Source organism: Coloeus monedula (genome assembly GCF_965178545.1).
Source record: "Coloeus monedula genome assembly, chromosome: 27".
Lineage (NCBI taxonomy): Eukaryota > Metazoa > Chordata > Aves > Passeriformes > Corvidae > Coloeus > Coloeus monedula.
Window position 1 is genome coordinate 838194 of NC_138807.1, and position 19001 is coordinate 857194.

Below are 19001 nucleotides of genomic sequence, written 5' to 3' on the forward strand. Positions count from 1 at the left end.
GGCACTGTCAGCCCCTTGTCCTGCCCTCAGCATCCCCCCACATCCCAGTGGCCTCAGGGATCTGCTGGAAGGAGTCCCTGGGGAGCCTTGGTCAGGAATGGCCCTGGGGGCTCCTCAATGCTCCCAGGGACTGCAGGGTTTTCAAAGGACTTTGGCTTTGGCTTTTACCTGGGAGTCTCTGAGAGCTTTGTGCAATCCTGGCTCCCAATTCTCTCCTCCAAGGAGTCCATGAGGAGCCTGTGGTGGGCATGGAGCTCAGTGGGACCCATTGATGCCTCGAGACTGTGGAAACCATGTTTTTACTAGAAAATGGACATATTGTGAACCAGCCATAAAACAGAAGAACCAGAACACGTAAGACAGAAGGACTTGAGCACCTACACAGGGGAAGAGTCCATGGGGAGGTTGTGAGAAAGGAACAAGCAAAGGAAGAAAAGGATAAGAAAAGGCAAACTGAAGGACAGTTGTGACATACACGACAGACAATGTGACACACAGACAAGAGCCAATCACAAAGCATAAAGCAGCGCGTGAAAATAGCCTTTAACCCATAATAATTATGCACGATCGCGTGTAGGGAAAGCAAGAACTGTATATGAGGGCCAGTAGGTCATCAATAAAATGGCTTCTGCCTGATTCACACCGAATCGTGTAGAGTCCATTGTTTGTCTCCGCAGCCACCAGAAGAAACAACTGGACAGAGCAGATGAAAATTTTAGGGTGTAAAGGTAAAAAATCAGCTCTTCCCAATGAATCTCCAATGTTGATCTGAGTCCCGATCGATGTTCCTGCCCCTGCGTTCACCCAGGTGCCTACAGGGATCCAGGAGAACGTGGAGAGCACCAGCCAGGGCTCTTCCCAACCTGGATCACTGGGAATGTGGGTCACCAGGGCTCTGCCAAACGTAGGTCCTCTGATGGGAGATGGAGTTGGAGCAGAGGACAAAGCTCTTCCCACAGTCGGGGCACTCGCAGGGCTTCCCTTAGCGGTGCCTCCGTTGGTGTTGGGTCAAGTGAGAGCTCCTGGAGAAGCTCTTCCCACACTGGGGACACTCGTAGGGCCTCTCCCCGGTGTGGATGCGCCGGTGCCTGACGAGGTGGGAGTTGTACCTGAAGCCCTTCTTGCATTCGGGGCAGCAGAAGGGCCTCTCATCCGTGTGAATCCGCTGGTGCAGGAGGAGAGTGGAGCTGCTCTGAAACCCCTTCCCACACTAGGAACACTCGTAGAGCCTCTCCCCAGTGTGGATGCGCCGGTGGGTGACGAGTTGGGAGTTTTGTTTGAAGCCCTTCCTGCAGTCGGGGCAACGGAAGGGTCTCTCATCCGTGTGAATCTGCTGGTGCTTGAGGAGACTGGAGCTGGTGTGAAACCTCTTCCCACACTGGGGACACTCGTAGGGCCTCTCCCCAGTGTGGATCCTCTGGTGGATACGTAGGTTGGAGATTGTGACAAAGCTCTTCTCACATTCCCCACACTCATAGGGCCTCTCCCCAGTGTGGATGCGCCGGTGGTTGATCAAGTTGGAGCTGTACCTGAAGCTCTTCCCACATTCCCCACACTCGTAGGGCCTCTCCCCATCGTGAAGCTGCTCATGAACCACCATCTCTGACCTCTGGCTGCATCTCCGGACGCCTTCCCGGCACAGGGTGGGTCTTTCCTCCTCAGAGCACCCTGGGCTGCGTTTGCAGCCCCTCCTCCTGCGGGATCTCCGGGGCTTTTCCTCCCCGTTGGATTCCTGCGCCGTGGAGCCGCTCAAAACGGCCTCTTCCACCAGGTTCTGCTGTGGGGATTTGTCCTACCTGGGCTCCGTGCTCAGCTCCTTGTCTGGGGAGGAAGAACAAGGAGAGGATGGGATTTGCCTCCGTGCCACAGGGAAGGGCAAGGAGATCCCCCCAGTCCGTCCCCGGCAGGACAGCGCCGGCAGCAGGGTTGTCCTGCAGCCGGGGGCGATGCTGGGCTGGGAGATGGAGCAGGAGAGAGGGGAAAGGGGCACTGACTTCCTCCTCACCTGCCTGGGGCTCCCGGGGCATCTTCCTCTTCCTCGCAGCCTCCTCCTCCATCTGGCCAAGGGCTGGGAATGGGAAATCCTGGTCTGGGGAAAAACAAGGGATGAGCACGTTGACTTTACAGGTCCTTCTGCCAAGTCCATCTCTAGAAGTCACTGGGCACAGTGTGTCCATAAATATCTGCTCTGAAAAAGCCTCTCAGGAGTTCCCCCTCTCTGGCCTCTCTGTTTTGGGGTTCTGGGGCTCCCCCCTGTCCTGGCTACTGGAGGTCCCTCTTTCATTGGGAGTCCTCCTCTCTCCTTGGTCTCCACCCTCCCCAGGCTGCTGGGAGTCCAGGAATCCAAAAGTTCCCCCCTTTGGTCTCCCCACTTAGGGATGCTGGGGGTTATGGGATCCCCAGGTCCCTTCTCCCCTTATTCTCTGCTTCGGGGTGCAGGGGGTCCAAGGAGTCCCCCGTCCCCCTCTCCAGGCTGTTGAGGGTCCCGTGAATGGCGGCGCTCCCCCCTCTCTGGGCTCCCCACTTTGGGGCCCTGGGGGTCACAGGGGTTCGCTCCTCCAGACTGCCGGGGCTCCCCTGCTCCCGGTACTGCCCCTCTCTGCTCATCCCACTCTGGGGCTCCCGAGGTTCCCCCTCCGGCTCTCCCAAGGGGTCCCGCAGCCCCCTGGCTCCGGGCTGGAGGTGGCCGTGCCTGACCCGGGCAGACCCAACCCCCACCACGGGGCGTACCCCACATCCCCCTGCCCGCTGCCAGGGCTCTGCTGGCACCGCCACCGGGACCCCCAGAAACACCTCCTGGGGACCCCCAATGTCCTCACAAGGGGCATTTTCTGCTCAGCTTTGGAGATCTTCATTCTCCAAACATCCCCCCAAAAAACCCAACCCAGGGAACCCCCCCGGGATATCTGGGCCGAGCTCCCCCTCCCCGGGCACCTGCGGGATGGGGGGCGATGATCCCACGGGTGGGGGGCTGCGAATTCAGGGAGCGCTCAACCTCATGTGGGGAGTGACTGGGTCTGAACTGGGGCAACTGGGTTCAACTGGAACCACACTGGAAGATAATGGGAGCAGCTGTGTCCATGCTGGGGTCATACTGGGATCCTACTGGAACTGACTGGGATCATACTGGGAGTATCTGAGAGGGACTGTGATCATACTGGAATCAGACTGCGAGGGACTGGAAAGGTACTGGACATGACTGGAACCATACTGGAGGTGACTGGGAACAACAGAGACCACGCTGGGAGCAAATGGGATTGATCGTATTTGGAGGAACTTGGAGTGACTGGATTCATATTGGGAGCAACTGGGCCCACACTGAGAGTGACAGGGAGTCACTCTGGGGGCAACTGGAATAATACTGGGAGTACCTGGGAGTGACTGGGGTCATACTGGGGGTGACTGGAATCATACTGGGATTGACAGGGAGTGGCTGTGAGCAACTGGAATCGTGCTGAAAGCAGCTGGGAAGAAGTGGGAGTGACTGGGAGCATGCTGGGGGTGACTGGGATATACTGGGAGAGACAGGGAGTCACGGGGATCATACTGGAGGCTACTGGGCTCATGCTGGCATTGACAGGGAGCAACTGGGAACACCCTGGGGGCCACTGGCATCATACTGGGAGTGACTGGGATCATACTGGGATTATAGTGGGTGTCAATGGGGGTTACTGGGAGCGACCAGGCCCATGCTGAGAGCCTACTGGGGATGCACTGGGAGGAACTGGGAATGATAGGATGCATGCTGGTGACAACTGGGATGTACTGGCAGTGACTGGGATAAATCTGGGGGCAACTGATCCATGCTGAGGTAACTGGGAGTGCCTGGGAATGACCACAAGAATATTCAGGGCAACTGGGATATACTGGGAGTGTCTGAGACCATATGGGTGGTGACTGGGACCACACTGGGTGTGACTGGGAATGTGCTGGGGGCAACTGGGGGCAAACGTGAGTGACTGGGGCCCTGCTGGGTGAGACTGTGTTGGGGTTTTAGTTTAGTCTTAGGGTTTTTTTGGTTTTTTTTCTGTTAAAGGAATTTTCTCCCATATGCATGTTGCTAGGGGACAAATAGCTGTACTTAAGAAAGACAAAAAGGGAGTGGGGCGGGCCTGGCTACTTTCTTGTCTACACCTGGGTGTGGGGGCAGTTCGCTCTGAGCGTCCGGAGAGAGAAGCTGCAGAGAAAGGAGCTGCTGCTTCTTTCTTTTTGGCCGTTCTTCTCTTCCTGCTGGAAACAACGCCGGGACCCCAAAAGCCGCTTTCCCTGCCCTGCTGGAGGCCGAGCTGTGGCTGCCCTGCCCCGCTGCTGCTGCTTCGAGCTTTTGCTACGCTGTAGCCCTGCTCGCCCTTGCCTGCCTGGGCATCCGTGGGGTTCTCCCATCTGGATACATCTCGCCTGCCACCCGGGATTTGCGTTCGTCCCTGCCGCTCTAGCCTGCCGCTCTAGCCTGCCGTTCCCAGCCTGCTGCTCCTGAGAGTCCGGGATCGGCTGCCCAGCGGTTTGTGAAGCCTTTGTTCCTTCCCTTCCCGGGATCCCAGGCCGCCATTGCCCGCGTGTTTCCCGAGCTCGCTCCGGAGCGCCCCCTGCAGCCGCGGGGGAACCATCGCACCTGCCCTGCTCACCGGGAGCCGCCAGCGCCCCTGCCGGCTGCGAGCGGAACTGCACCCGAGGGGAAATAGCCTGACAGCCGAGAAGGCTGGCACTGGGTTTGTGTGTGCTGTTACTGTCATAGTTGTTGTTGTTTTGTTTGACTGGTTATATACATATACATATACATATACATATATATATATATAGTAAAGAACTGTTATTCCTATTTCCCACATCTCTGCCTAAAGGCCCTTAATTTCAAAATATAATAACTTGGAGGGAAAAAGGGTTATATCTGCCACTTCAAGGGGGGCTTCTGCCTTCCTTAGCAGACACCTGTCTTTCAAAACCGAGACAGATCTTGGCGCCCAACGTGGGGCCTGAGGGCATTAAGAGAGAGAGGTGAAAAAAAGGAATAATAGTTCTTGGAACTTTATTTTGTGTGCCAGATATAGGAACCTTGTTAGGCTGCACTATGTGGTCTAGTTTACCCTGGTTCGGGTGGCATGTGGCCGTGGCTATATTCTTCCCCTTTGCAGCTCCTTACTTGAATATGGGTCCTCTGACTAAGGCTACCATTGCTGTTATCCAGCTTGCGTTATGGGTTGAGAAGGTGAGGAATTCATGGGTTTTTAGCTTCCTCCGGAATGTGGGCACATGGATAAACGGCTATCACACACTGAGCACATGTTTTTGGGGTTATGTTAACAATGGTACCTTCTGTGAGGAAATGACACCAGGGGAAGTTTTCCCCCAACCCCTCAACCAGTTCTTCGGGCCCACCCCATCAATTTTCGAAGGGTTTAAATTCCCTCTGAATATTAACCATCTGCTGCTGATAGGCCTACTCTATTTAGCACTCAAGGATAAGTTGAGATTGGCTTGGATATCTACCCGGACACCAGCCCCAGAGACTAGAGATCCTGCCCCAGAACCTGACATGGCCCCAGAGAGTAGAGTTCCTACCCCAGAGCCTGATCCTGCCCCAGAACCTGACATGGCCCCAGACACAAGAGATCCTACCCCAGAGCCCTATCCTGCCCCAGAACCTGGCACGGCCCCAGACACTAGAGATCCTACCCCAGAGACTGACGTAGCCCCAGACACTAGAGACCCCGCCCCACAGACTGATACCGCCCAACAGTCCACCTCAGAAATGGACTACCCAAACTGGGTGGGGGTACTGGCAAAAGGGATGCAAGAGATGTGCCAAGAGATGGGTCAGGTGCGCCAGGGGATATGCCAGGAGATGGGCCAGGTGCGCCAGGAGATGTGCCAGGAGATGGGCCAGGTGCGCAAGGAGATGTGCCAGGAGATGGGCCAGGTGCGCAAGGAGATGTGCCAGGAGATGGGCCAGGTGCGCCAGGAGATATGCCAATTGCTAAGGGAATACACCTCCTCAGCTAGTGAAAAGCCCTCTCCCTGCCCCAAAGAGGGTGAGTCCGATGGTGCAGCAGGAGAACCCACGGATGTTACAACCGTCCAGGCTTCAGCTGAACCACAAGGACAACCACAGCCAGCAGCAGTCGCCCCTGTGCAAAGGAGGAAGTGTAAGACCAAATCAGTACGACCAGTTAATGATGATGGACAACCAGGGCCCTCACAACCAGCAGGAGAGCCAGAGCCAGAAATCATCACTGAGTCCCTGTCGTACGACAGTCTCCGCACTATGCGAAACGACATTGCACGAAGGGGGCGTGAGCCTTATACCACCTGGCTGCTTCGGGTTTGGGACCTTATGGGCACAAGTGTGCAACTGGATAGTGGTGAGGCAAGGTATCTGGGATCATTGACCCAGGACCCAGGTGTGGACCAGGTATTTGTGAGGGAGCCAGGGCCCCTTTCTCTCTGGGAGCGGCTCTTAATGAGTGTGAGAGAAAGGTTCATTCACAAAGAAAGAATGCAGGAGTACCATCATAGAATGCAGTGGAAGACACTCGAGCAAGGGATTCAACAGCTAAGAGAGGTGGCAATATTAGAGGTACTCTTTGGGAGGGATGGACAGCATGATAATGACCCCGATAAGGTCAGGTGCACAGGACAGATGATGTGGAACCTGGCAAGGCTAGGGCCATCGCAATACACCACCTTCATTGCAACGATTGATGCTGACAATACCCGAGAAACCGTGGGCTCTGTTGCCAGCAAGCTCAGGCATTATGACAGCATGATCAATGGCCCGCTGAAAGCTCATGTCTCTGCTGTGGTCCAGGACCTCAAAGAGGAGATGAAGGAGATGAGGAAGGAAATGAGGGAGGAGATGAGGGAGGAGATGAGGGAGGAGATGAGGAGGGTCAGTGTGGCACCAGTGCGAGTCACAGGCCCCCAAGTCAGAGCCCGTCGTCCCCCTGCTAGAGAGAGAGGGTACACCCCACGAGCTGAGCTGTGGTTTTTCCTGTGTGAGCATGGGGAAGACATGAGGAGGTGGGATGGGAAACCCACCTCTGTCCTGGCAGCGCGGGTGCGTGAACTCAAGGAGGGAGGCACTAACCGAGGGGGTTCCGCTAAGGTGAAGGTAGCCTCAGCCTCCCGCGATCGAGCTGCCAGGTATTTCAGAAGGGAGGATGATATGTCGGATCCCCTTGAAGGTACCTCGAGCATGTACACCCAGGGAAAGAATGATAACCAGGGCTAGAGGGGCCCTGCCTCTAGCCAGGAAGAGGCACGGGAGAACCGAGTTTTCTGGACGGTGTGGATCCGATGGCCTGGCACATCAGAGCCACAAAAATATGATGCATTGGTTGATACTGGGGCACAGTGTACTTTAATGCCATCGGGACATGTGGGGGCAGAACCTGTATCCATCGCTGGGGTGACCGGGGGATCACAGCAGTTGACCCTTTTGGAAGCTGAGGTGAGCCTGACTGGGAAGGAGTGGCAAAAGCATCCGATTGTGACCGGCCCAGAGGCCCCGTGTATTCTGGGCATAGACTTCCTCCGGAATGGCTATTACAAAGACCCAAAAGGACTCAGGTGGGCATTTGGTATTGCTGCTGTGGAGGCAGAGGGCATTAGGCAATTGAACACCCTGTCTGGACTATCTGAGAATCCTTCTGCAGTTGGGCTCCTGAAAGTGGAAGAGCAACGAGTGCCAATTGCCACCTCGACAGTGCACCGCCGGCAGTATCGGACAAATCGAGATGCTGTGATCCCCATCCACAAGATGATCCGCGAGCTGGAGAGCCAAGGGGTGGTCAGCAAGACCCACTCACCCTTCAACAGCCCCATCTGGCCTGTGCGCAAGTCTGATGGGGAATGGAGACTGACTGTGGACTATCGTGCCCTGAATGAAGTGACTCCACCGCTGAGCGCTGCCGTGCCGGACATGTTGGAGCTCCAGTACGAGCTGGAGTCCAAAGCAGCAAAGTGGTACGCCACTATTGACATTGCCAATGCATTCTTCTCTATTCCTCTGGCAGCAGAGTGCAGGCCTCAGTTTGCCTTCACATGGAGGGGCGTGCAGTACACCTGGAACCGACTGCCCCAGGGGTGGAAGCACAGTCCCACCATCTGTCATGGACTGATCCAGACTGCACTAGAAAAGGGTGGGGCTCCAGAACATCTGCAGTACATTGATGACATCATTGTGTGGGGGAACACCGCGACCGAAGTGTTTGAGAAAGGAGAGAGAATAATTCAAATTCTCCTGCAAGCTGGTTTTGCCATCAAGAAGAGCAAGGTCAAGGGACCTGCCCGAGAGATCCAGTTCCTGGGAGTAAAGTGGCAAGATGGACGGCGTCAGATTCCTACTGAGGTCATCAATAAGATCACAGCAATGTCTCCACCGACCAACAAGAAGGAAACACAAGCTTTCCTAGGCGCTATAGGTTTCTGGAGGATGCACATTCCCGAGTACAGCCAGATCGTGAGTCCTCTCTACCTGGTTACCCGCAAGAAGAACGATTTCCACTGGGGCCCTGAACAGCAGCAAGCCTTCGCCCAGATCAAACAGGAAATTGCTCACGCCGTAGCCCTTGGCCCAGTCAGGACAGGACCAGAGGTGAAGAACGTGCTCTACTCTGCAGCCGGGAACAATGGTCTGTCCTGGAGCCTCTGGCAGAAGGTGCCTGGTGAGACTCGGGGCCGACCACTGGGATTCTGGAGCCGAAGCTACAGAGGGTCTGAAGCCAACTACACTCCCACAGAGAAGGAAATCCTGGCAGCTTATGAAGGAGTCCAGGCTGCCTCAGAAGTAATTGGCACAGAGGCACAACTCCTCCTGGCACCCCGACTACCGGTGCTGGGGTGGATGTTCAAAGGAAAGGTTCCCTCCACGCATCACGCCACCGACGCTACTTGGAGCAAATGGATTGCCCTCATCACGCAGCGCGCCCGAATTGGAAACCCAAGTCGCCCTGGGATCTTGGAAATAATTACGAACTGGCCGGAAGGTGAGACTTTTGGGTTATCTTCTGAAGAAGAAGAGGAGCAGGTGACACGTGCTGAAGAAGCCCCACCATATAACGAGCTACCAGAGAGTGAAAGACAATACGCCCTCTTCACTGATGGTTCCTGCCGAATTGTAGGCGCTAGCCGGAAATGGAAAGCCGCTGTATGGAGCCCCACACGACAAGTTGCACAGGCTACTGAAAGAGAAGGTGGATCGAGCCAATTTGCTGAGCTCAAAGCTGTTCAATTAGCTCTGGACATAGCTGAAAGAGAGAAGTGGCCAAAGCTCTACCTCTACACTGATTCATGGATGGTAGCCAATGCTCTGTGGGGTTGGCTGGAAAGGTGGAATAAGGCAAACTGGCAGCGCAGAGGAAAACCAATCTGGGCTGCTGAAGAGTGGAAAGACATTGCCACTCGGGTAGAGAAGCTATCCGTGAAGGTCCGTCATGTAGATGCTCACATCCCCAAGAGCCGGGCTAATGAAGAACATCGTAACAACAAACAGGTAGATCAGGCTGCGAAAATAGAGGTGTCCCAGATAGACTTGGATTGGCAACATAAAGGAGAACTGTTCCTAGCTCGATGGGCCCATGATGCCTCAGGTCATCAGGGCAGAGATGCCACCTATAAGTGGGCACGAGACCGAGGGGTGGATCTAACCATGGACAGTATCTCCCAGGTTATCCATGATTGTGAGACATGCGCTGTGATCAAGCAGGCCAAGCGGGTGAAGCCTCTGTGGTACGGTGGGCGATGGTCCAAATACAAGTATGGGGAGGCCTGGCAGATTGATTACATCACACTGCCTCAGACCCGCCAAGGCAAGCGCTATGTGCTCACAATGGTAGAAGCCACCACTGGATGGCTGGAGACCTACCCTGTGCCTCACGCTACTGCCCGGAACACCATCCTGGGCCTGGAAAAGCAAGTCCTTTGGAGGCATGGCACCCCTGAGAGAATCGAGTCTGACAATGGGACTCATTTCAAGAACAGCCTTATAAACACCTGGGCTAGAGAACATGGCATAGAGTGGGTGTACCACATCCCTTACCATGCACCAGCAGCTGGGAAGGTTGAGCGGTGTAATGGATTGCTTAAAACCACCTTGAAGGCACTGGGTGGGGGGACTTTCAAAAACTGGGAGATGCATTTAGCAAGAGCCACCTGGTTAGTTAACACCCGAGGCTCCACCAGCCGAGCAGGCCCTGCCCAATCCGAACCCCTACAAACAACAGACGGGGATAAGGTTCCAGTGGTGCACATGAGAGGTATGCTTGGAAAAACTGTTTGGGTAAAGTCTGCCTTGAGCAAAGACAAACCCATCCGTGGGGTCGTTTTTGCTCAGGGACCAGGTTGCACCTGGTGGGTGATGCAAAAGGATGGAGAGACCCGATGCTTACCTCAAGGGGACCTTGTTTTAGGGTGAACTACCCATGGCTCTGTACTTGTATCACTATCAGCATGTATATTTGTATATAATTTGGGTAATGCATAGATTTATATGGTTAAGAAAAAAAGTTAAGTTTCATGTAACATGTTAGTATGGGAAAAAATTCGGGGTGGATAATGTTGGGGTTTTAGTTTAGTCTTAGGGTTTTTTTGGTTTTTTTTCTGTTAAAGGAATTTTCTCCCATATGCATGTTGCTAGGGGACAAATAGCTGTACTTAAGAAAGACAAAAAGGGAGTGGGGCGGGCCTGGCTACTTTCTTGTCTACACCTGGGTGTGGGGGCAGTTCGCTCTGAGCGTCCGGAGAGAGAAGCTGCAGAGAAAGGAGCTGCTGCTTCTTTCTTTTTGGCCGTTCTTCTCTTCCTGCTGGAAACAACGCCGGGACCCCAAAAGCCGCTTTCCCTGCCCTGCTGGAGGCCGAGCTGTGGCTGCCCTGCCCCGCTGCTGCTGCTTCGAGCTTTTGCTACGCTGTAGCCCTGCTCGCCCTTGCCTGCCTGGGCATCCGTGGGGTTCTCCCATCTGGATACATCTCGCCTGCCACCCGGGATTTGCGTTCGTCCCTGCCGCTCTAGCCTGCCGCTCTAGCCTGCCGTTCCCAGCCTGCTGCTCCTGAGAGTCCGGGATCGGCTGCCCAGCGGTTTGTGAAGCCTTTGTTCCTTCCCTTCCCGGGATCCCAGGCCGCCATTGCCCGCGTGTTTCCCGAGCTCGCTCCGGAGCGCCCCCTGCAGCCGCGGGGGAACCATCGCACCTGCCCTGCTCACCGGGAGCCGCCAGCGCCCCTGCCGGCTGCGAGCGGAACTGCACCCGAGGGGAAATAGCCTGACAGCCGAGAAGGCTGGCACTGGGTTTGTGTGTGCTGTTACTGTCATAGTTGTTGTTGTTTTGTTTGACTGGTTATATACATATACATATACATATATATATATATAGTAAAGAACTGTTATTCCTATTTCCCACATCTCTGCCTAAAGGCCCTTAATTTCAAAATATAATAACTTGGAGGGAAAAAGGGTTATATCTGCCACTTCAAGGGGGGCTTCTGCCTTCCTTAGCAGACACCTGTCTTTCAAAACCGAGACAGACTGGCATCATACTGGGAGTGACTGGGACTATGCTGGGGCAACTGGGAGAACTGGGAACACACTGGGCAAAAGTGGAAAGAACTGGGAGCAACTGAGACTGTGCTGGGGGCAAATTGCATCATAATGGGGAGTGACTGGGAGTGACTGGATTCATACTGGGAGCGACTGGATTCATACTGGGAGCAACAGGGATTCTGCAGGGAGTGAGGGGAACTGACCAGGATCATACTGGGACTGACTGGGCTCATACTGGGACTGATGAGGAAACTGGAACCACTCGGGGAGGGAACTGGGCTCATACTGGGAGCAGCTATTTCCGGCCCCGGGACCCCCGAGCCCCTTTCCCGGCCGTGCCGCCCCTGCAGCCCCCAGACCCCCCCGCCGGGGTCCCGCCAATCCCAGGGGTCCCCCCTCTCGGGTTCCCCGCTTTGGGCTTCTGGGGCTCTCCTCTCTCCGGGGTCCCGCTTAGGGAAGCCGCGGCTCTCCCGGGGCTCCCCCAAACCGGTGTCCTCCCGCCCCCGCCGGCCCCGCGCCGTCCCCACGGGGCCCCGGCAGAGCTCGGAGGGCCCGGCCCGGGAAGCCCAACCCCCACCGCGGGGGGACCCGCATCCCCCCGCCCCCGCCGGGGCTCTGCCGCCACCGCCACCCCCACCCCCAAAAACACCTCCCGGGTCCCCCCGATATCCGCCCGAGGGGCATCTGCGGCTCGCCTTTGGAGCCCCGCAAGCTCCAAACATCGCGCCGCCCGCCCCGACAGACAGCACGAAACAGCGAGCCCCAAATCGATTCCCTGCGAGCTCCAAATATCCCTCCCCCCTCCAAAAACACCGCCCGGCATGTTTGGGCCGAGCTCCCCCTCCCCGGGCACCTGCGGGATGCGGGGCGGGCGATGCTCCCGGCCCGAGCGGCTGCGGATCCAGAGAGCGCTGCCCGCACCTGGAGCCTCCTCCGCCTGCTCCGGCTCCTCCTTCTTCCCCCCGTGCCTCCTCTTCCTCCTCCTCTGTCCCGCCTCCTCCTCCTCCTGCCCTTCCTCCGTGCCTGCGGCCGCGGCCCGGGAGCTCTCGGGGCAGCGGGGCCGGGCCGGGCCACGATGGGAAAGGGCTGGGTCACCCCAGAGCGAGCTGGGGCAGCGGAGCTTTGGGGCAACAACGGCAAAGGGGTGCGAGAGGGGGGATCCGGGCAGGTGGGACAGCGGCAAAGGGCTTCCAGTGGGGTCCCCCAGTTAACCCCAGCACCCCCAAACTCCGTCCCAGCCCTCCCCGTTCCCTCCCCAGCCCCGGCTGAGTGCGGGGCTCAGCCCAGGACCCGTCGCCGTTCGGGGCTCCCCCGAGTGCAGCAAACGGGAGAGTGCCCCCCGGGTGAATTTTTGGGGTTCGCTCTACCATCGGCGCTTTAAGATCCCCCCGGTAAAGTCGGTGCCCACTGTAACTCCCGTTAAAAGGGCAACACCACTCCCGTTGATTCCGGCAGCGGAGCCCCGGGGGGGGGGGGGAGGTTGGGGGTCCCGGCAGGGTTTGGGGGTCCCGGCAGGTTTTGGGGGTACCTGGGTGGTGCCGATGATGGCGATGGGGACCCCGTGCTGGGTGTGAACATTCGCGAGGGGCTCCTTGGGGGGTTTTGTGGGTCCCGGGGGTTTTTGGAGTTCGGGTGGTTTTTGAGGGTTCCCGAGGGGGGTTTTCAGGGGTCACAAAATGGGGGTTTGGGTAAACCCGGGGGGAATAATTTGAGGTCCCAAGGCTGTTTTGGGGTCCCTGACGGTGATGGAGATGGGGACCCCGTGCCAGGTATAAACCTTCTCAAGGGGTTGCGGGGGGTGTTGGGAGGTCCCGTGGGAATTTTGGTGTCCTGAGAGGGTTCTGGGGGGTCTGTATGGGGCTTTGCGGTCCTGGGGAGTTTTTGGACGGTCCCGGGGATATTTTCGGGGTCCCAGGAGAGGTTGGGGTTCCCCGGGGGGGTGTTGGGGATTCCCGGGAGGTTTTGGGGTACCTGGGCGATGCCGGTGACAGAGCTGGGGACCCCGTGCCGGGTATGAACCTTCTCGCTGCGCACGGGCAGCGTCAGCGTGTTCAGGGAGATCCTGGGGGCCCCGGGGGGTTCACCCCAAATCCCGGGGGACCCCAAATGCTGAGGGACCCCTGAACTCCCCTCACCGCTGGATCTGCTGCAGGCAGGGGGGCACCAGCACTCGGCCCCCACCCCCTACTCTCACGGGGGGGCTGCAGAAGAAATCTGGGGGGCACAGACGGGTGAATGGGAACACCCGGGACCATGGTGGGATCATAGTGGGATCATACTGGGAGTGACTGGGATCATACTGAGTGTAACTGAAAGTGACTGGGATCATACTGGGGGTGATTGGGAGCCCCAGGGCCCATGCTGGGAGTGACCTGGGCCCCACCCCGGGTGGAACTGGGGGAACTGGCCCAGCTGGGGCTCAGGGTTGTTCTCCCCTAGGGTTGCTGCCACCCCCGGCCCCAGAGAGCCGAGGGACAGGGGACAGCCGAGGGACAGGGGACAGCCAGGGAACACGGCCTGGCGCAGGGACACTGTGCTCCAGCACTCTGGGCTGTTGTGCCCGGGGCGTTGCCCTTGGGCTCCCAGGACAAGCAGAGGGGGCAGAATCCCCTCCAGGAGCTGCTGTTGGCTCGAAGCTTTGATGTTGGACATTCTCAACCACTCAGTGATGTCATTGTCTGCTCTATGATGTCAGACCTCTGCCCAGTGATATCACAGCCTTATCTGCGATGTCACAGCTCACTCTATGACGTCACATAGCAACCCTGTGATGTCATAGCCACTCTGTGATGTCACACCACCTGTGATGTCACAGTCCTCTCTGTGATATCACACAGCTGCTCTGTGATGTCACAGCTGACTCTGTGATGTCATACAGCCACCCTGTGATGTCACAACCCACTCTGTGATGTCACAGCCTCTTCTGGGATGTCATACAACCACTCTGCGATGTCACACAAGCGCCCTGTGATGTCACAGCCCTATCTGTGATGTCACAACTCTGCACTGTGCTGTCACACCAGCACCCTGTGATGTCACCACTTGCTCTGTGATGTCACAAGTGCTCTGTGATGTCATAGTCTGCTAGATGATATCTGACCTCTGCCCTGTGATGCCACAGCCCTACTCTGTGATGCCACAGAACCACTGTGATGTCACAGAACTACTCTGTGATGTCACAAAGGTGCTCCATGATGTCACAGTAGACTCTCTGATGTCATACAGCCACTCTGTGATGTCACAGCCCACTCTGTGATGCCACACAGCCCCTTTCTGACATCACAGCTGCTCTGTGGTTCTGTGACACAGGCACAGAGGTGTTCCCAAAACTTCAGTGAAACAAAACCTCCTCAGCACCAGCGCAGCACGAAGCAGCAGCATTCTTTATTGGGCCGGATGCACGAGGGGAGAGCCCCTCCCAAAGCCGTGTGTGCCGAGTTCAGGAATGTTCCTGTTTGCAGACTGTGTTTCACAGACACATTCCCAGATTGTCCCACAAGAAACACACACACGATCATCATTGCCCTAAAATCATTGCAGATTTCCCCCACCCCTTTGCATATCCCTTCTTCTGCCCTGGGGGTCTCTCTGGGGGTCCCTGGTGGTCGCTGACCCCAAAGCCAGCCCTGACTGCCCGGTGAACTGGTGAAAGTTGGCACACCTGGGCTGGTTGCTGCCTACAGAATCAGCCTTGGGCGGTTCCATGGCCAGTGGCTTTTGGAGAAGAAGCATTGTATGAACCCACCAGGTGCAAACGGTTTTTCATCTGGCAAATTTCCCCCCCTTGGAGGGCTGTGAAGCTTCTCTTCCCTTCAAGCCTTCCTAAGCCTCACTCTGCTCCTTTACTCACATCCCATGAGTTCCTCAGCTGCTTTCACAACCATGTTCTTTACACAGCTCAAAGCAAGTGTCATAAGCACAAGTATTGCTCTGATCCCAGTTAGACTTTGCAAAAGTGAGGCCAACCATCAGTCAGGGAAAATCCAAGTCCTCTAAATATTTTACCCAACCAGTTACGGTCTAACCCTCCCCTTAATTCCCTGCTGGATGCAGCAACCGATTTTATCCTCTCTACCTGATCATCCAATCCAGCATCACATTTGGAATGTGCACACAACAAGTGTTGCTGTTTCAGTTCAAGAATCCACACACTCCCTGTCCATGTAGCAGCAATAGGGCTAAAGCCAATCTGCTCTGGAAGGTCATTTTAGCTGGGGCTGGCAATTGTTCCTTTATTTCAGCAAACCCCAAAGGAGCTGCATTCACTGAAGTTCCCATTTGCAGAGCCCAATGGTGTGTGGCTGCTCTGTTCCTAAAGGCAGATCTTTGCGGAGCAGAGATGGATTCTAAAATCCATCCCGCTGGAGTTCCCACACTGGGATGTTTCCCAGTTCCATCCCCTTTAACCTTTCCCCACAGTCGGGTTCCCGGTGGTGACTCCTTGCACGAGGGACGGAACGTTCATACCCCCAGTGTCTGTGGTGCTCCTGATTCTCCCAGGGGCAAACGTGTGCTCCAAATTCCATCCCTTCCCACCTATCCTGGGGCTCCTAAGGATCTGACCGTGTCCTGCTGACACTCTGTGCCTCTCCAAGGCTCCTTGTTTGTTGGCTCAGCCCAGGTGTCCCTGAGAAAGGCAGAATCATTTCTACAAACACAGCCCAGCCTCAGAGCCTGGGCCACAGCCAGGAGCCGCTGGACCTCAGCATTCCAAACAGCTCAAGTGTCTGTCCCAGGGCAATACCACTTTTCCTTGGTTCTGGGATCCTTTGGCCTTGACCTTGTTAAATCAGGATATTTTATACCCACCTCTAAGGGGTCCTGTGGGAGGCCTGGGCTCCGTGCCCAGCCCAGACACCCCTGAACTGGCTGGAAACATTCCCAGAGTCCTCTCTGAGGGCCATTCCATACTTCTGGAATTTGACAGCCCCAGGGGGTATCAGTGCAATCTGTCAGCTGATCAATATTTCCTGAGGTAATTTCCAGATCCGCTTTGGAGATGTTACAATTCTCAGCACTATTGTTTTGATGTGTCCATGGTAAGGAATATTCTCCTTCCATCCCTCTCCAGGTGCCCTGGGTGCTATTTCCTTCCCACACGTGTTCCCAGATTTTTGTCAAATTGCTGACTGAAGCTCCCCATGGAGCTGGATTTTCTGCAGAGGTTGGTGTTGGCAAACAAGCTGTTACAGGGGTTACATTCTGTCATCTGCCAACATCTTGCACTGACTTTGAAAACCCCATTTCCCTTCCCAGAAGTCAGGAACATCGTTTCTATTATTATTATAAATGCACAATGATTGATCATCTTCATCTAGATCCAATAAATAGTATCCCCTTAGAAAATCAGATTCAATACCTAAAACAACAGGATTTATGTAAAACCCCAAACCCCACGGTGTCAGTCAGTCTTGTTTCTGCTGTGTTTAATGTGTGCTCGCTGGTTTTACCCACATGTGATGAACCCCGAGTTGGATTCCTTCTACCCTGAGTGCAGGGTAGGTTACCAGGAGGACTTGAGATGGTCCCTTCCACTTTGGCTGGATTGTTCCAAAATTCCAGATTCTGATGCACACCGCATCTCCTGGTTGGAAAGGATGTACAGGCGAGTCCAGCCCCAATGATCTGTTGAGAACCATGCACCTTTTAAGGCTTACAAAAGTTAGTCCCAGTGCTATTAAATATTAATTTCAGCAAAGCTTCTGAGACTTCCCTTGTCTTGTTGGTGCCCCATGGGAAAGCTTCTGGCCATCCAGAAAAAGGATCCACCAATGCCAAAATGTGCCAGTGCCCCTTCTGCCTGGGCACTTCTGCAAAATCAGTTGGCCAAAATCACCTGGTGATTATTCCCATTTAACGAGCCCTGGAGGTAGCCTTCTTCCTTCAAAACCAATCCCATCTTTCTCAACAACTGATCTATCTAAAAGCCATTTTGGTGCTTACTAGATGCCTTTGTAAACTGGCCACCATGTTCTCCTTTTCCTCATGTGTTTCCTGATGTTTTAGTTCCGTTCTACATTAACTGTGGAGCTACAATTAGCTGCCCACATGGGGTTACCAATCACCTGCTGGGATTTTCTGTAGCTGCTGCTGCTGCTGGGGCTGACTGCCTGTCCTGATCACTGGAATCTGGTTGTTGTTGCAGAACATTCCAGTTTTTGCTAGGTATTAGTGCAAGGAGAGCTTTTGCAGCCCCCTCTTGAGCTGTTTGGTCAGCCAATGGATTCCCTGGGTTACCTGGGGAGTCTCCAAACCCATGGGCTTTACAAGGGCATCAGGGCCACTTCTTTTGGCTTTGGCACACTCTGCAGTAGGTGACTGATTTCTTTTTGTACTCACTGGAGACCTCTGTGCCCTTTCCTTCCATGTGGCTCCCTGGGCGTGTATTATTCCAAACCCAGAGTTCAAATCAGTCCATATGTTCACCCTTTGTCCTTCAGTGATTTCTAGGCAAGGTCATTCATTCTGCGTTTTGTGCTGCTGTGTTCAAAGCTAAAGCTTGGGCTTCTGTGACCTGGCTCGAGGTTCCCGCTGCACACCCAGCTGCCCATTTCCACCAGAACCACCTCCTAGGCAGGAGGTGCTGCACAGCCTCTTTCTCTTTCTCTTTTTCATTTCAGAGGAGTTTTCACTCCTCGCCGTCGAGTGCTACGAGCGCTACGTGTCCCTCTGCAAACCCCTGCACTACGGGACCCTCCTGGGCAGCAGAGCTTGTGCCCACATGGCAGCAGCTGCCTGGGCCAGTGCCTTTCTCTACGCTCTGCTGCACACGGCCAATACATTTTCCCTGCCCCTGTGCCAGGGCAATGCCCTGTGACAGTTCTTCTGTGAAATCCCACACATCCTCAAGCTCTCCTGCTCACACTGCCACCTCAGGGAACTTGGGCTTGTTGTGTTTTCCATCTGTTTAACTTTTGGTTCTTTTGTGTTCATTGTTTTCTCCTATGTGCAGATCTTCAGGGCTGTGCTGAGGATCCCCTCTGAGCAGGGCCGGCACAAAGCCTTTTGCACGTGCCTCCCTCACCTGGCCGTGGTCTCCCTGTTCCTCAGCACTGGCTTTGTTGCCTGCCTGAAGCCCCCCTCCATCTCCTCGCCATCCCTGGACCTGGCACTGCCAGTTCTGTACTCGGTGGCGCCTCCAGCCCTGAAGCCCCTCATCTACAGCCTGAGGAACCAGGAGCTCAAGGATGTGCTGAGGAAAATGATGACTGGATGCTTTCCAGCAGCAAAAACCTGCCTGTTTTCAACTCCATAGGCTAAAGTGTAATCATTAGAGGCCCAGCCTGCCTTCTCAGGCTGTTTTGGTGGTGGTGGTTTTGGTGGCTTTTTTTCTTATCATACGTTAAGGTTGTACCCAAAAGATTTTGTTATGCATCTTATTCACTGTTTACAGGCTGAATGTGACTGTTGGCAGGGACTGTGTCAATAAGGAGTCTGCTCTGTGGGTATTCACATTAAATAAAGGACCCAT

The 19001-nt window shown here is 55.3% G+C and overlaps 1 pseudogene across 1 annotated transcript; it reads left to right on the forward strand.

Annotated features, from left to right (window-relative positions):
- The first annotated feature begins 595 nt into the window (after window positions 1-595).
- LOC309582493 (olfactory receptor 14J1-like) lies at window positions 596-18785 on the forward strand (annotated as a pseudogene). Its single transcript has 2 exons — window positions 596-605; window positions 18151-18785. The product of its transcript is annotated as an olfactory receptor 14J1-like (transcript).
- The last annotated feature ends 216 nt before the right edge of the window (window positions 18786-19001 follow it).